The sequence below is a fragment of the Agelaius phoeniceus genome, chromosome 6 (assembly GCF_051311805.1).
Source record: "Agelaius phoeniceus isolate bAgePho1 chromosome 6, bAgePho1.hap1, whole genome shotgun sequence".
NCBI lineage: Eukaryota > Metazoa > Chordata > Aves > Passeriformes > Icteridae > Agelaius > Agelaius phoeniceus.
The window spans coordinates 49,787,491-49,805,227 of NC_135270.1; the positions used below are offsets into that span (position 1 = coordinate 49,787,491).

At 38.0% G+C, this 17,737-nt stretch overlaps 1 protein-coding gene across 3 annotated transcripts in view; it reads left to right on the plus strand.

Annotated features, from left to right (window-relative positions):
- The window catches only part of TUNAR (transmembrane neural differentiation associated intracellular calcium regulator), a 162,320-nt gene that overhangs the window by 91,909 nt on the left and 52,674 nt on the right, over nucleotides 1–17,737 (plus strand). For all 3 annotated transcript variants that reach the window (XM_077180657.1, XM_077180655.1, XM_077180654.1), the window contains one exon: nucleotides 7,843–7,961. The gene's annotated coding sequence lies outside the window, so the exon portion shown is untranslated. The remainder of the gene's footprint in view (nucleotides 1–7,842; nucleotides 7,962–17,737) is intronic.

Genomic DNA, 17,737 nt, shown 5'->3' on the forward strand with positions numbered 1-17,737 from the left:
AACTGGGGTGCCTGGTTAGTTGATGCTTTTGAGAATGGCTCCAGCCCCATCAGAGACTGTTTTTGTGCAGTCTCAGCATGGAAAATAGGCAGGAGTTGGGTGCTTCATGTCAGTCCAGTACATTTGATCCAGGTCTGAAACCAGAACCTGGCTGGCACGCAACCTCTTCTCTGCCTTCCTCCTCCTCTTGCTGCCAAATGCAGTGTTTTTCTTTTTGAAAGCTACTGATCATCCTCCTCCAGTCCAATGGCCTTCAGGAAAACACTGAATTTCAGGCATGTGGTGTGAAAAACTCCTTCATTTTCTCTTCACTTTCTGCCCTGACTGCAGGAGGGCAACAAAACAACTCCACTTCTCTTTTTCAAACAAGACACCTAGCATTAAACACAACTTTTTAGAGAAAGAGGCCCAAAGCATAATAAACAGGCTGAAATTATAAATCCATTGCTGTCACAGAGCTTACAAGTTCTTAGTTGACTTGCCTGTGCATAGCTGATTGTTTTCTTTCTGCATAGCAGCATGTAATTAAAATATTCATATGCAGATTGCAGCCCATTTAGGGTTGAATGCTGCTAGATGCTGAGCAAAATTTGAATAGTGCTGAGAGATTTCAGCTGCCAAGGAAGAGAGAGGACGCTCAAAGTAGTCTGAGTTGGCCAGCATCTGGCAGACTGCCTTAACATTGATTTGTTCTCATGTTAGGATAAAACTGGCAAGGAACAGGAAAGCAGTTTAGGGCTCAATTAACAAACAGCCTTTAAAAAATGTATTTCACTTTCTGCCTTAGGCTTTGCCTTAGGGCTAGCCCTGTTCACAGAGCTAAGACTAAAAGAGAAAAACTGCTTATATACATAATATCCTGTAAACAGTTATCCCCTCTATAATAAGGGTAATTCAAAACATCTCAATGTCACAGACACTCAGGTACAGGAATCAATCAGGCTGGTATTAGGTCAAATTATTCAGTAGAATAGCAACAATTGATTTGGAAAAGGTTTGTTTGTTTGTTTGTTGTTTTTATGGTGTTTGAACTGGAAAAAATAAAATAGTATCTTTTGAATTTGGGCATAAAGTAGGCTGGGCTGAAGAAGTTATTTGGCACAAGGAGACTGTTGCTTTGTCCTGGTCATGGAGAATATTGTAGTGGAAAAAGTAAAGTTGGGATGATGCTGTTGGGACATATTACATTAGATAAATATATTAATTACAGTGGCTACTTCTTTCCTGTTGCACTTCAACAGAGCATCTATGCTGTAACTGGGGGTAGTTTTGATTAAGTCACTTGTGTGTTCTTACAAAGGCTTCTGTTAAGCAAAGAAGAATGGTTTTTTTGAGAAGTGTTTTTGGAAAAGCAGTGGAAGTCATCCCTGCAGAATGACTGTGACTGGGGTCATGGTAATGTGATTCTCCTTCTAGGAGCTACTGCCTGGAGAGAGGATGTCCCACTGCTGCTCTCCCTAGCTGCAAATCATCTAGGAGACTGGGGATTTGAAATTCCTCAATGCATTGCAATCCTTTTACTCCTTTCATGGGGTCAACAGCCATACCATCCTTGGCTAAATTTTTTGAGGTTTTGCAGAGGTCTTTGTGCAGAAGTTAAAGCTAAATCAATAAAATGGCAAGACAATATCCATCTACTCTTTCTCATTAAGTTTATTTTTTATTATCTGACTTTATGAGACCTTTTTGCCTCTCCTTCCATTCAAGGCAAATTAAGGTGGTATCAAGAGAGAATAATTCCTTCTAGAGCAAAGCAATTCACTCTTAGTCTACATTCTGTTTGTCTATAGTTTCTCTAAATTGCTATGGCAGTACTGATAAAGAGATCTATTTCATCCTTCTATGTATTTGTTTTTCATTTTGGAGAGTAGAGTGTGTCTGAACACACACTTCCTTTGTTCCCTTTGGAGAAAGCTGCAGAGTAATATTTCTAAATTAAGCTGATTCAAGGTTTATTAGCACTGTAAAAAACCTGATTTTGCTGCCCAAAAGATTGAGCTTGGGCTGGCTTACATTCTGGGGAAGAAAGAGATAGCAGAAAGGATATGGGAGAAGATGTTGCACAGTGAGATAATGAGCTTTGGAGAGCCAGCCTTGCTGGTTTTGCTTCTGCAGGAGAAACAGGATGCAGGGAAGGAGACACATCACCTCTTTACTTTAGCAAGAGAAGCCACAAGAACCAGCCCTCGGGGCTTTATACAGGCACCATAATTCTGAGCAACTCAACCAACTGGCCTCAAAAAACACAACAGCATTATTGCATTCTCTCTTCCTTAATGGGAGCTTCTCTGCTGAACTTACAGGAAAAGCTGAGCATGGGATGTAGGCTGAGGAGTGGCAGATGCTGCACTGCTGCTCTCTGTTCACTGTGTTCAAATCTGCAACAAGGAGATAGTTCCAAAGGTGATGGTAAGAGAGAAAAAACCATTCAACTGGCCTATGACAAAATATCATATTGGAATGTTTGGGTTTGGGTTTTTTTGTGTTTTGTTTTAATTTCATAGCAGCTGCAAAAGTTGAGGCTCGAAAATAAGGATGATATGCTATTTTTGTAAGTCTAACAAATTCCTTTGAAAGTTAATTTATCATAAGCTTGTAAATGACATGCCTTTTTCATGAAAAGTTGAATAATGGCCATAAACAAGTACAGGATCTCCTAATTGTATCCAAGTAACTGATAGTAACTAATATAGGTATATAAAATGCTTTAATAAATAACATGAGTAACTAGTTCTTAAAACAAACTTCTTTTGAAATCAGACAATGCTTTTTTATATTCATCCTTGCTAGGGAGTCGAAACTACTGTTTTTATCTACATTATGTAAATTCAGTTTTGCAATGGTGGTTTAATTTTATTTTTTGAAGGCATCTGATATGAAAAAATACCAGAGCATTTAAAATTTGCTCATGAAAGGCCATTCAGATTTTAAAGAGCAGTCCCTTTTAAATATTACACTTGGTTAAAGATGGATAGTAGTTTTTCATCTTTGCTGAGACTGAATTTTTCCTGCAGTCCAGAATACTTGAGTGCTTTGTCTGTCTTCTGTGAGGGTGAAGTCCTTCATTTCTTATTATGATATATTTTAATGTGGCACCTGCTGCTGTTCTTGGAAGTCTTGGAAGACTTATTCACAATCTAGTTTTAAACACAGATCAAATAACAGGGGTATTGTCTGATTTTGTTTTCCTCAAATCTGTTTCATTTCATATCTTAAGATGACAGGGCATTAAATTGTCTACCAATTTGTTTGTGTGGTACCTGGTAGACCTGAATTCAAGTGGAATACCTCAGTATTATATTCATCATAATTAGTCATTCACGTTGTATCAGCAGGAACAAGACTTCTGAACAACTTTCTAACACTCCTGTTTCTTGCAGCCCTTTCAGTCACAGACTGACTACCTTATATTTTGTCAGTCAGGTAGAGATGTTGCATATCTTTATCTGTAATGTCTTTTTCAGCTCTGCCTGTACAACTCATTCATTTATCTTCGTTTTTTCTACTTTTTCTGCTATTCTGCTATTCTGAATATTCTGCTATGCATGTCTATTTATCCCTTCTCAAATAAATAGTTCACAACTTTTTGTGGCATATTCCACAGAGTCCTGGCTGATAGTTTGTGTTTGACATAAATGAGTGGACCTTGTGCAATTGGAAAAAAATCCCAACTGGGTTTAGGTGGAGTTGCTTGTGGCATAGATAAAGACCAAACTGGTTTGTTAAGTGTGTAAAGTCTCCAGAATTCAGTGCAGGATAAGGAAAGGAGTGGATAAAAAATGAGATCTTCTTAGTATTGTGAAAAACTTCCAGCTAGCTATTTGGTACCTTGATATTTCCAAATACTGTCTCATTTATAAACCAGAACTCCAAAGATGCTTGCAAATGAGTGAGCCTCATAAAGAAAAGAATCATTACAACATTTAAGCTCCTCAAAAAATGATGTCTGCTGAGTGTGTGTGTAAGGATGAACCCACAGTTAGAAAGCACAGTTTGTAATCATGACCTGTGATTCTTTTCTACCTGTACCCCAAATTGCTTGTAATTCACTTAATTTCTCCCTTTCTCAGTGGCTATAGCAATACAGCCTCAAAAATAAAATTATAAAGCATAATTTTGTTTCTCTTGAAAAGCAGTGTAGTATCCATTTGTTAAGATTCAATTTAGACTAAAAGTACTTTTTTCCCTCTTCTTTTCTTTTTCTCCATCCCATAAAAAAAAATATTGGCACTCCCAACCCCTATTCCATCTTCCTCATGTTCTAGTCACTTGTCAGTATATAAATTCTTGGGTATGGTAATATTTCATGCACTAACTTCAGCTTTTCTGCAATTCTGTCCTGTCATTTAAGCCCAGTCCTAATGTCAAACTGGTTTTGTTCAATATGACCAGCAAGGTAGCGTGTGTTTCCATGTCGAGTCCCCGTGCCAGTTCTGGAGGTATCTCTCATTAATCAAGAATCTCTTTGTCATAGTGCAGCTGAAGTTGTCACCAAACTTTGTACTTAAAGTTTGAATAATAATGACTCCTCTTTTGTTAAATGGAGTTAACACAGCTGAATAGCTTCCCTGATGGTTTATTATATTAGTCTTTCAGAACATTGACTGATTTGTTTTTATTACCATGAAAGCTTTTGTCTTATGAAAATTACTTGGGACCACAGGTCAATGTTTTTCATGTCACATCTCTATAAAAAGTACATTGCTTTCTTATACTTTGTATTCTCCACCGCAACCTGTATGTCACTTAAATTTATTTATCATGATACTACTGCCAGGCTGCCATTAAATTGTTAAAGTATATTCAGGAAATGTTGTTGCAGTAACCTTTAGAGGAAGACATATGGAAATGGACTATATCTGTTAATTAACATTTCGAACTGCAAACCTTCCAAAGCATAAGGCCTGGTATGAATCACTACACATGAGCAGAATACTTAGAGGGGTGATCATGTTTTTCCTGAGAAAACAGATCCTTCAAGTTCAAATTGCCTGTCTATCTATTTAAACTAGGAGACTAACCTGTTAAAGAACAAAAAATGAAGTCTAGAGAAAGATCAAAATATGTCTCTCTTCTGTCCATCTACACCAGTATCAAAAAATAAAATAGCCTGTGATTCTTGTCTGTCCAAACAATGTTTAAAAATTGCAGCTCACCGAAGGAAAACAGAGAGCATAAGGGATGCATAAGAAAGAAAGAACCCATGGGAAAAGCTCCTGAGGTGTTCCAGGTTGAGCTGAACTAGGGATCGCAAGTCTTGGATGCAAGTCTTGGATCGCAAGTCTTGGATCCTCTCCCCACTGGAGAAGGCACTGACAGAGATGTTGCTCTCTCTGAGACAACATGCTTGTGATGCTTCCAGAACATGTTCTGGGAATATAAAATTGGACTGCATGCAGATAAAATGAAGCTGGGAAGGATTGGGCTTTCCTGTTCCAGACACTGTGATCTCTAACAAGATTGCTATATTAAGGGGTATTTAGAGCATTAATTGTTGATACTTCAGGGCTGATCAGAATTCCTGAAGCTGGAATTTTAACGCTGATCCTATAGTGATACCAGTACCTGAAGGTGACATAATCCAGCAGTGTTGAATAAAGGGGCTCACTGCTTTTCTGCTTGTTAAAGTTGCATCTACATTGATTCCCTGACATGGTTTGGTGTGGCGTTGCATAAATCCCTGTGGCAGCATAAACCAGCATAGGAACATGCTGGATTTTTGAAGGTGGCAGAGACAGGGAGCTGTGTGTACCAAAACAGGTTTGAGTTACAGTGGGAGCAGTAGTTCCAACAGGCAGCTGCTGACAACACCATGTTGGATAAAAGTAGAATGAGGTTGAAGCAGGACATGTGCTTGTAGCCCATGCAAGTATGCTTAGATGAAGACATACATGGATAAGTGTGGTATGTGTGAAAAGCAAAATGATAGACAATGAAAGGAAATCCACAGGCTAGAGAAGACAGAATTGTTTGCACTGAAAGGAATGATGTTGTCCATCAAATCTGGCAGAAACCCCCAGTTTTGCCAAGTTTGAGCTACCTGACCCCACTGCATGTAAGCCAAGAGCTGCACAACAATCTGAGACTAGAAAATGAAAGGTGTCAATTGAACACAAGCTTTTTTTCCTGTGGACATCAAGGTAACTGGAGGAAATTGAAAATTTGTGGTGAACTCAGACAAAAGACTGATAGCTAAATCAATTTTTTTGTGCTTTCCCAAGCATTAGATTTCATAGAAGGCACTGTGAATTCTGTTAGGTACTTGTGGCTAGGCTATGTGGCATGTGAGTATGCTCACAGCACCTCTCCAAGTATTAGCTTGTTTTCATTCTTTTGGGTTATTGCCTGGCAAAAACAGTATAAAACAGGTTGCAGGAATTCTATAATCAAGCTTAAAATATTCAGAGAATGCAGCTGTGGAATTAAATATTTGAGAGGAAATACTATTAAAAGAGCAGAAACATGGGATGCCAGTATAATTATTGTTTCCATTGTTCCATTGTTCACTGTTGTCTCACTAGGTGAAAACCAAAACAGAGGCTTTAGGAAGAACTGCAGTGTATCTTTCATGCAGGTTGCTTCTCACTACAGTATATTTCAGCATCCAAAATTACACTTCTGGAAAGATTCTTCCTACTTCATCTGCTGCTTTCATTAGAGTTATTCTTTTTCATTACTGCTTCTAAGCTTAGGGCTAACCAGGAAGTCTCACAATTTCTTGCTTGTCTGAAAGAAGTTTCTCTGTGAAACAAATGTGGATGACCACATTCTTCTTGAATTTTGGGGTAGCAGTAAACCCCTAACTTGTTTAAGTTTTTAAGTTTTCACTTGGCTTGGATGAAATAAAACCCAGTGTAACACAGACATAGAAAAAGAGAAATTGCTTTAAGGAATATTCCAATGCAGTTCATTAACCATTAAGTATTGTTCTACTTTTCTGAGCTTAAATCTCTACTGACATGAATCTTTTATATCCTGCAGTGCAAGTTGTACTACTTGGATAACTAATACAGTTAAAGCAGTGGTTTCATTAGACCTGAGAAAGTTTGGAATTGGTTGTGATTGTTGAGCAATTGAATCTTAACTTTGTGGTAGTGGAAAGTTTTTATGTTTTAATAAACAAATATTCTTGAATGTATTCCTGAACTTGATTTTAGCCATCACTGGTTAAAAAAAAATGTAATTTGAAATGTGTTTTTGAGACAGAATTTGAAGGTCTTTTTTCTGTAGTAGTAGTAGTACATGTTGGTTTCTCTTTTTATCTGTGGCTTTTAAATTGCGTTTATTAGCATGGAAATTAGAATGAATGATGTTAATAAGATGAGCAAACAATGACAGAAGAATAAAGGGGAGCTGTGACAGTCACAGAGGCAGTTCTGACAAAACCATGGCCAAGTGTTTTCTACATATATATAACACTGTGCCAAATTGAGCAACTGTTTATGGAAATGATGTATACTGAAATATGACATGGTTTTTCTGGAGTAGGACAAACCAAAACTGTTGAACATGTTATTTGTTTGAAAAACATACTTCAGCCTATCCTAAAACAAATCACTTTTTTTGTCCCAAATTCCTGTTGAAAATGCCCTATAAATAACATCTTGTGCAGGTTTTTTCTCATAAATGGATATATTAGAAAAGAGGAAACAGTCTGAAAAAGAAAATTTCAGTATAAACAATATGTTTGACAAAATCAGAATCAAATGCAAAAATTCCTAGCAGAAATTGTAGGACTACAGTCTTTAGCAAAAAAAATATTTTACTGCTGCTGATAAACTGAAGTATTTTTTCTTGGTCAGTTTGTTTGTTATTAATCTCTTCTCTCCCCACTGTCCATAGGGAATGAATACTGTGTACCCAGACAACAATAAACCTTCAGCTGCAGACCACTGACAGAAATCTATAGACCACCAGTGTGGGAAACCTCAGCTTTAAGCTCTAAATGATTCAACATTTGTGTAAGTCAGACATGTTCTGCTATTATGTAACAAAATAATTTTATATCCGTGTTCATTGTAGTGCTAAGAGCTTCAGATGGTGTATGAACTGTTTACTCTTGCAAATTGTCTCTTTAATAATTAGGTGATAAAATTGAAAGTGCTTGTGAACTCTAGATATGTCCTTAAAATGTGCAGGAAAAGCTGTGTGCTGTTTGCAGGCTGTTAAAGAAAACCTTGCTACAGTGACACATTTTGTAGTGCTTATGTGGGTTTTTTGGGGTTGGTTTTTTTTGTATGAAACTTCAGCTTAAAACAATGTTGCTAAACAACTAAGGTCCTATTATATTGTTATTTAAGGCAAGACTCAGATATTGTTGTTTAATAATGCAAATGGCAGGTAGAAAGTACAGAGCTGACAAACACTCAGAGAATGGTGTTTTTTTCCCCTAACCAAATGGAGTGTTTCAGTCAAAGACAAATAGTGGTATTTAAAGTTTTACTTCCTCTGTTGCTCTGTCCTTTTTTACTTTACAATGAGAGACACTATGGAAATGCAAAAATATTACAAAGGGGGACAATTTTGACTAATATAGGTTGAACTGTTTTATGAATGGAAACTGAAACACAAGCTGTAGAGAAATCACTTAAGTCACTGCTGAGATGCATTCATCTCTGGTAGTGCATAAAAGTTAATTAACAGTGCAGTGAACTGGAGGCAATTCAGAGAGAAACATTATTAGATGAGGATGTACAAAGAAAGTGAAATGTCTTTCAGTTTACTGGCTAAGGATAGATGAATATCTCCTAATGTCTGTAAGTGACCTTGACAGCAAGGAGGAGCAGTCTGGCTGGAGATGTTCCTTGGGGTGCTCCCTCTGTGGGAGTGGTAGGATAAAAGAACAGGTGATCAGGTTGTGGTGTGAGAGACACAAGCACACAGGCCTTTGCCATCCCAATGTCTGGCAGCTATTGAGGCTGCATCCATAGAGCCCCTATATGCAGGAAACATTTTTACTGATTGAGCACACTCATACAGGCCCACCTAATGTGAATTTCAGTTTTCTGTTGTATATATAGCAACTGGAAGTGGAGAACAGCAAAAAGCCACTGAGGAGTAGATACTGAATTCCAAACCTGGGTAGATTTCAAGACAAGGAAGAGCAAAGCCATTCCTTTGTGTATTTAAAGTTAAACTACTGCTTAGAGTACTTTGAGAACAGTCCTGCTCTCACAAGGAGGTGAACTTAAAATCTAAATCAGTCTTTTTAGACTGTACTTCTTGTTATGGAATGATAGAGTTTTCTAGTGCCAGCCCTGGATAGGCTCACAAGAGTTATTAACCTCAAACATCTATTTGCATGGACTTTTCTGGTTTTATTCTGGTTTCTCCTTTGTTGGGACAATTGTGCACAGAACACTTGGTGGAAAATAGGTGATTAAATTATGCCTGCTCCTGAAAGCTGAGTTTTCCTGTCCTTAGTTTTCTTACCATTTTCTACACAGATTTGGGATATGGAGTTGGTGAATAGTAACAGGTTATTACTGATGTGATCAAGGACAACTAGAATTCAAGAGAAACCTCAAATTTCTCTTGATTGCATGTCTTCTGCTGTCTATTTCTTCTCTCCTGGATTTTCCATTGCTGTGGGTTCTCCATGCATGTTATATGAGTTCCTACATCACTGTCAGAATTATGAGACTTTAAATTTTAGTCCTATTTCTTCAAATGGTAAAATGAAATGGATTTATCTGCATCTTTATTCAGGTTAAGAATAATTAATATTCAAAATAATAAGTTCCATTTCATCCATGATCAGTTAACATCCAGAAGCTCTCTTTCCTATTGATATCCAGAATGAAGGTTTAAAAGTACTGAATCTCATTTTGAATATAACAAAGTTGTAAAGTATGAGCTTGCTCCTTGCTTGTTTGAGCTGAAACCTTGCTAACCAGGCATTCAAAGAGTTCCCATAAAACTTGCTGATGTTTTGGTGAGTGACTGAGCTCTGCATATGAAGGTCCAGGAGAATTCCTGGGAAAGTGAGCTCTGTAGCAACTGGAAGTAAAGTTGTGGGAGCTGGATGTTTCCACTTACCCATTTTTCTAGACTGTGAGCTGACAGTCAATTGGCAAAAGGAGACAGAAATATATTCTTGAAAATATTTCTATTCAAATGAGTAAGAGGATAGAGTAAAAATAAAACAAGAGTGAGAGACAGGAAGATAGCATGAAAATAGCAATTTGAGTTATTGTCACAAGGGAGCATTACACATGGCATCACATAATGCATGAGTTAATCATCACAACATTCTTTGGAAACGAAGCAGAAAAGTACAGAACATGACAAGAATTATATCCAAATGCAATAAAATCTTATTTGAAAGTTGTTTACATTTTAAAAAGTAGATCAGTAAATTAAGGGTAGATGAAACTGGTTTGTGAAAATTCCAGGAACTTGGCAGAATTCATCCATACAGTGAAATTAATTTGAGGCTGATATATTTTCCTTGATGGGGTTGATAGCAGCAGGCTCCCCCTCCCTGGGGACTGAGTTCTGTGCAGCATTCCTTAAGGAAGCAATGCTGGCAAAGCAGGCTCAGACAGAGTGAGTGAACTTAGGTGTCTTTGCACCTTACCTGGCTCCTTCATGGCTGGCAGAGAAGGGCTGGCAGAGCACAGTGGCTGCAGCATTACCTGGACTGCAGTAGTGTGACAGGTTATCACCAACCTGTGACACCAAAAATAGACCTCCCACCAATGTTCCCCACCATTGCTTCTGATAAGAATGTCTTCACTTTGCCAAGGCTGGCTGTTGGACTTAGGAGAAAGGGGCCAAGTGGGGCTCCCCATGGGACTTCCATCCTGGTGCTAATCTGGAAGTAACCAGGAAAGAGACAAAAATGAGAAAAGACAAGATCAATAAAGGAAATTATTTGAGGAAGAAAATCAAGAAAGGAACAAAAGCAAACCAATTAAAACAAAAGAAAAGACAGGAAGGTTACATTCACTCCCTGGGCCAGATGCATCCCTGGAACCTCAGCAATGCATCCCTGACCATAATGGATATCCTGGTGGAGTGAAGGCATTCCTTGAAACATGACTTTTGTCATGATGCATGATGACATCTTCTGAAAAGCAATTGTGTGATGTGTGCTATCCAGCCTTCCCTGAAAAACTGGGACCTTCCAGTTGATATGGGTCATGATGTGGTTAAGGGACTTAAGTGCTAAGCCTTACATATACCCCTGAAATTAATTTGACTGCTGTGTACCAAAATCTAATTTATTTCCTTATCATCTTCCAACCATTAAATTGCTAGAGCTGAGTTGTGTAAATGCTTTAAAGAAGGCAGCTTCTAGTCACTAAGGAATATTGCAGAAAATTTGCCTTCTGAGCATGGTTATATAACGCCCACTTATTTTAATTAGACTTTAGCTCTCAAAGTCCCACTTTACCTAAGTGGCATGATCACTGAAACACAGTAGAGATCTGTGATAGCAAATGCAATCTATCTGCTCCTTTCAGCAGTGACTTCTCCTTTAATATTGTGTCTCTCAGGCATGTGAGTCCCAAGCAGCTACTTGCAATGTTGTCTATTATTAGTGCTTACTCAGAATGGGTCTTGTTCTCTAGCAGAAGTGCAAGAAATGTCTGTGTAAGCATTGCATAGCTTTAATTTTCCTACAGAAGAGTGGTCCTCAGGGAGGAGAGTCAAATAAACAGCAGCCTAAACTGTACTCCAGGTAGCTGAACACTAGGAACAGGACCAAACCAAATTAGTCACAAAGTGATGCTGATGTTAGTCTTTTCTCAGGAAGATATGCCAAGCAGAGACAAGTTGTTTTGGTTTTTTTTAATAAGTAAATTCCAACTAATTAAAGGTTTCCCTTCCTTCTTTCTACTTGAAATTTTTGCTGCACTAAAATCTTTGGAAAGCAGGAAAAAGATATTGTGATTACATCCATTAACTCCTCAAACCCTGCAGCCAGCTGCCTCTTCTTCCTGTTTTTTGTGATGTGTCCTGCTGCACAACATAGAGACCCATTTGGCCAGGCACTGAATGAATACTATTTCAGTGTACAAACCCAAAAAGAAAGCCAAATTGTACATTTGTCATTTCCTAAAAGGATAATTTGTGTATATAGGTGGCAACAATCCCTTTCTGGTTTTTGGTTCAGTATTCTTGCACTTCTAGCTGAGCAGACGAAACAATTTGTTTCCATGTAATCATGGCAAGTCTACAGGAAATTCTTGATAATTGTGCTATGCTTTGTTATGATGATGAATTACTGCACATGTTTCTGCCATACCCATTAGTCTTACTTTGCAGTCTTCACCCTGCATGTGCTCTGAGATAAATTGGACATTGAGAGTAAAAGGCAGCGTCATCATGAACCAGATTGTTATAAGGTCAAATTTTTTATCTTCCTTTCTGACATCAGCTGCTCTTTCAAATCTGAAAATGGGAGACATGGCGTTTTTTTTCTCTCACTGTCTGATTTAGAGATGGAATACTTTATAGAACATGCCATCCCTTAATAAAAAAGCAGGAACTAATTCCAAGAATAAGTACCTTACAAAATCAAACACAAAATCCAATCCTACGTGCAGATAAAAAAGTCTTGTAGCAAAAAGGAAGTGTGGGCTCTGCCTGGAGGGAAGAGATATAGCTGATAAAAATTCAGGAGGGTATAGATTGGTAGGGGAATTTGAATAAACCTGTTTAGGAAAAGAGTATAAACAAGGTAATAATCAAATGATAGAGCCCATAGTGAGCATTTGCAGCAGTTTGTTTTACTGAGTGGATTGTTTATTCCTCAGAGCAGTCACTGCAGTCAAGCAGGGAAAGAAATGCAGTTGAGCATCTGCTCCATGTCTTCTTTCTCTCAGTGGACATTACAGTTTTTGCCAGACACGACACATACACACAAGAGGCATGTTGGGAAGAAGCTCAAAGAACTTGCTCAGTCATCTGGCAATATTTAGACTAAAAGAATAGCTAACCACCAAATGGATAAGTTATATCAGGAGCTATACCTGTGTAAACTGCATCCATAATCACATTTATTATGGCCAATTCCTACAGAAATGCTGTAGTGGAGAAGTTAAAAGGAGACTAAATGCACAGATCACATGAGTAATAAGATTATCTGAACTTTTTTTAAGGAAATTGCTCAGGGAACTGATATTTACAGAACATTAAGCTTTTGGGAAAATGACTATTTTTTGTTTAGATTCTCTTAATAAAAAGCTACTTTCCTTTTGTCAAAAATGGACTGCCAAAAGGTGAATACATGTTTCTGTATAGATATGCTCTCTCAGTGCTTCATGAGTCTTTTGTTGCCTGATGTTCCAATATACCAAATTCCTGGTGATCTTGCAGTGAGGGGGGACAGCACCAAAGTATCTGAGTATACCTAAATACACAAAGGTTGGTATCTGATGCCCTCTCTGCCCAAGATTCTGCAGCACAGGCCAGTTCCAGCTTGGACTGTAGCCCAGTTTGCCATTTACTGAGCCTGCATGAATAAACTGAGAGGTGTGAATTTTTAGTTCACATGTTATTCTGTAATAAGGTTATTCTGTCTAAATGCATTGTGAACCTGAGGTGACATAAAATGTGGAGTTAACTTATGATCATCTAAATCTGATCATATAGCTGTGCCTTAAAATGACCCTAAGCCCAAAATCATTCTTCTGTAACTCTTGTGAAAGTAATTGCTGGTGATTTCTGCTTGACTGGTTCTGAAGACAGAGTATGCAAGGCATGCTTGTACTCCTGAGGAATAGATATGAATGAGCTTGTGCTGTGCTTTCCTCCTGTTAGCCTGTTGAATAGGAGGGAAACCAGAATAAGCCACTTCTTATGAGTGCTACTGCTCCTGTGGCAGTGCCATGGCCTTTGCAGATAAAGCTGTTCAAATTCCTGAATTCCAGAGATTCAGCTGACAAGCAAGATACCTAAATTTGTTATGCCTCCCTGCAGGAGTCTGTTTGTGGCCTAAAGGCTTCCTTCAGTCACCCTCACATGGGAACTGCTGGCATTTCAGATGCCCTGCAGTGTGCAAGGCACCTTGACAGCTCTGCAAGATGTATTGCCAACAGGACAGGCAGGTTATGCTGTGCACTGCCTCCTTCTGTGTGGGGATTGAGCCCTCAGTATCAAAGTTAGAGTCAATAAAGATCAAGGCTGGAGTCGCTGGAGCTGAGCGAGTGATTCAGCTCAGCAGCTGCTGCTCCCCTTGGTTGGGGTGAACTCAATTGTGCTCTAGGTTGCATTGGCTGGGTTTCTGCTGACTGCAGCAGGCAAATGGAAAACTGATGAATGTGTGCATGCCTAGATGTAGATAACTGTGTTTAAATAGCCTAAACACAAAAATTGTTTAAATGGTCAAGAATTAACTTTTGAAATTTTAAAGGATAGTGGCAGAACTTTATTCTTCCTATGGAAGTTTATCAGGGGAAACAGTTGTTTACCTGGAACACAAAAATTAACACATAAGACAGACCAACTAATAAATGACCTGTCAGACAGGTTCCCAAAGAAACGCAGAGTCTATAGCTTTGTGTTTTTTAAATGTTAGAAGACACACTAATGATGGGTGGAATGTTTGCAGGAGGTGAACTGGAACTAGATAGCATCATCACAGTTTCTGGCTGCTCTGATCCCAATAGATTTGTGGGGCAAGATTTCCCATTCCTCATTAGTGAAGAGCTAAAAGGGAAAAGGTGTGCTATTTCTTTCAGTAGTACATTTTTCAGGGAGTGAAGGCTGAGCTTTATGTGCTGTTTCTCTGCTACAGGGCTGGCCTTGTACTGAAGACAGAGGTGCAGTAGCATTCACATGTGCAAAATTTAATTACTCTGATTTATCAAGCAATTATTTTTCCTACTAGTTTTATTTAACTGTGGGAGATCTCATCCTTTCTTTGAGCATAATGAGTGCATTTGCTTCGGGAGGCAATTTGCCATTCACAGATGAATTCTCTGTAACAGTGACTTTGCCTTTATTTTTCATTTAAAAATGAAATTACATTCTCAATTTGTTAGTAAATTTGAGTAGTAAATTTCTTAGTATATGGGAACAGTGAATTCTTTATTGCATGATGACAGAGCTTCTGCAGGAAAGCAATTCTCATCCAAAGCTTCCTTCTAAAATTGATAAGCTGTTCTGATGGAAGATGGAAATTTTGAGTTTGAACCACCAGGCTGGGGAAGGTCTCATATTCAGAGTTTCTATTTCCTGCATAAGAGCACTTAACTTCTAATCTATAACATAAATTATAATCACCACTTGCATTTTTCAGCCATTTAAAGGAATTAAGGAGTGTTCTGTTTCCAAAGTACTTGGCACAAGTGCCAACATCTAGGACATGGTTTGAGTCTCTAATTGTCAGGCTTGCACAAGCTTTTAGCTCAGAGTTTCAGTAAGGGGACACCATGTCACACTACTTCCCCTGGTTAGCTTAGTGCTTGCTGGTTTACTTGTGATTCTCACTCCCACTCAGAAGCATCTATCTCTTCTTTGCATCATGAGAAGGATTTGTTTCCACTATCCAGGTCTGTGGTTTCTGCTGAGGGATCAGATAAATCAAAGGAGGTGAATCTTATTCTGAAAATATGGGCTTAACAGAGAAGTGGGTTAGATAGGTTCTGCTTCTGCTGTCCTGGGGATAAAGGTAAACCTTCTCTGTGAGCTTTTAAAAAGAACCACTACTAAAAAAATCTCATTCACAGAAGGGTTAGGTTTATATCAAAGATGTGACTTGCATATGACACAACTCCAGATTTCAGTGGAGAGGGCCTAGAATCACACAGCAGCCCTCACTGAGCTTTGGAAGCTGACTCCTCCTGGTTTTGCCTTCATTCCCTGGTTTTTTTTGCACACTTAACATCTTCCAGTATTTTGTCTATTTTTCTTTTAAGCAAATTCCATTGAAAACTTAACTTTTTCTCATTTAAAATTTCATATTATCCATTCTAAACTATTGTGCTAAATTGGTCTTTATAGTTCCCAATTCATACAGAGCATCTCATCATGTTCTCTATTTTACCAAATCGCCTTCTAGTTTTTGTATCACTGCTTATCACATACATACAGGGTGGCATCTCACAAGGTCTGTAACTTGTACCAGATTCATTTCCCACACTCATAATGCAGAAAACAGCCTAATTTTCATTAGAAAAGCAATCCAGTTGGAACAAAAATAATTAGGATACATCACCAAAAAAAAAAGCCATGTGGACCATGACAGGAGAGAAAATGCTCTTCACATCGATTTTTCTTCTTTTCATTCTTGAATGCTTCAGAGTTTTCACTTGACTCAGGGTGATAAGATGCACTTAATGTAGTTGCAATCTAGAAATCACAGGATCTCACAGAATCAGAAGAGCTGAAGCTGGAAGGGGCCTCTGGAGACTCTGCAGTTCAAATTGGTGCTCAAAGCAGGGTCAATTACAGCCTAATGCCCAGGGCTGAAGATTCTATAACATCTCTGGGCAATGTGTTGCAGTACTCAACAGTATTCAGTTATTCTATTCATAACATCTAGGTAGTAAGGCCAGAAGAAAGCACTAAAAGCATGTAATGTAGTCTCCTTCAGAAAAAAATAAGGAAAGACCTTATAAAGCCACATATACTAACTTTTGCCAGACAGTGTATTTCATAAGAAGGACTTGTATTTTCAAATGTAATTAGAATTACTTGAGACTCTACAACATCCATTGGTGAGTTGTTCAAGTAGATATTTGCCTCTGCAAAAACAGATAGAAAAGCAACTAAAAGGAGACAAAAAAAAAAAACAAAAAACCAAAACAAAACAACCAAACCTGAAAAGACCCAGGATGGCAACTCCCTTAACATGAAGCTGTGTCATTTATGCCTAAACCTTTTTTGATAGGTGCTTGTCTATCTTTTCCTAGATAAACTCCAGTGATGAAGACTGAGCTGCTTTGTGAATAACTTTGGTTGTCCAAAAGTTTTTCCAAGACCTTGCTTTGAATTTTCCTTGGTGGTATATATGTGAGAAACTTCTTGCTTTATGTGTAGTGTTCATGGAGAATTGCTTAGTCCCTTACAGCTGCTTTTTTCACATCTGAAAAATGTTAAAGTTCCTTTCAAATGTCTGTCATTTAGATTATATGACCCATTCAGCCCTTCTTGAACAATATTTTATTGAATTCTATCATTCATTCCTCTCTCTTAGCCCCTTTCAGATGACCTAGACTATTCTGGAGGAGCAGTGCTTGTAACTGAAAACCTACTCCAATGGATGCTGCACCAGCTCTTCCAGCCAGCCTTTCATTTAGGCACTATGTTTGCTTTTGGCAGTGTTATTGGCATGTGCTCTGATCTGATCCATTTTAATCCTCAGATCTTTTACAGCAGAGCAGATCTGTCATTCTCTATCCTCTATCTGTGTAGTGTAATCTAAATGCATAACTTTTTTTCTTTTCCCTCTAATATGAATCCTGGTTTTTCACGAAGGTTCTTCAACTTTTTAAGATTACTTGGAGTTTTATTCCTAGATCTTTCAGTACTCAAAATTTCTTTAATTTTGGTAGCATTTTGTATATAACAAAATACAACATATTTTATTTTGTATATAACAATTATATTCATCCTGTTATATAAGTGATTTTTGAAAATGTATCAGATTCTGCAATATTGTCTTTAATATACTTTAATTTTGAATGGAATATCCCAAAATAGTTTTTGATGCAGCTTCCAGCTCTGAAAGTCATTAAGTTGCATATTTGTTGAAACCAGGATACCACATAAAAGTTAAATACAT